Source organism: Aphanomyces invadans, assembly GCF_000520115.1.
Source record: "Aphanomyces invadans strain NJM9701 unplaced genomic scaffold supercont1.13, whole genome shotgun sequence".
NCBI classification, from domain to species: Eukaryota; Oomycota; class Saprolegniomycetes; order Saprolegniales; family Verrucalvaceae; genus Aphanomyces; species Aphanomyces invadans.
In genome coordinates, this window is record NW_008580158.1 from 1,481,568 (window position 1) to 1,482,249 (window position 682).

Below are 682 nucleotides of genomic sequence, written 5' to 3' on the forward strand. Positions count from 1 at the left end.
CGTGGCCGTTTTGGTTCAGCCCGTAGAGGGCCATGGTGACGAACGCGGCCATGCCGGACTGCGTTTCATGTCCTTCAGATTTAACGGCCCAAATTGGCGTGCTTAACTTGGCTTGAATGTAGGCGTTGACGACGTCGGCTTGCTCGATGGCCATGTCGTGTGCGGTAATGCCATTGCTTCCTTGTGACTGTTACGGACAGGTTACAGCGGTATGGCTGTGCATGTGTATTCCACGCCATTCAAGCGGTAAGTCGACGTGCGCGCAGTCGGTTCGTCATTGTTGTGGTAGCCTGTTAGTTCTGCGCCCAAGGTGTCGAGGGAGTCGTCGTCGTAGGTACGGGACGCGTATTTTGGGTTGGGATGCGGTTGTCGGCGGGGGTATTCGGATTGCGTGCGTTGCTCTGTAACTTCGGGTGAGAAGGGAGGCGTGTGTTCGGTTGCATACGATGGTGGTTGAAGTTGGACCTTGAAGTGTGAAAAGTAAATCTCCAGTGGTGGTAAGGACTGATGATGTTCGGTTAATTCGTGGAAACGCGTTTTGTTGCGTGGTTCCGGTGTTGTTGTTGGCGGTAGTATGTCCGGTCGAGGTGGCGTGGTCGAGCTGGCGCTGCTTTGTGGTGGCGTGTCGGCTTGTGGTGCAGGGGGCCGTGTCGGTGCAGTTGCGGTGCTTGTGCGCGTTGGT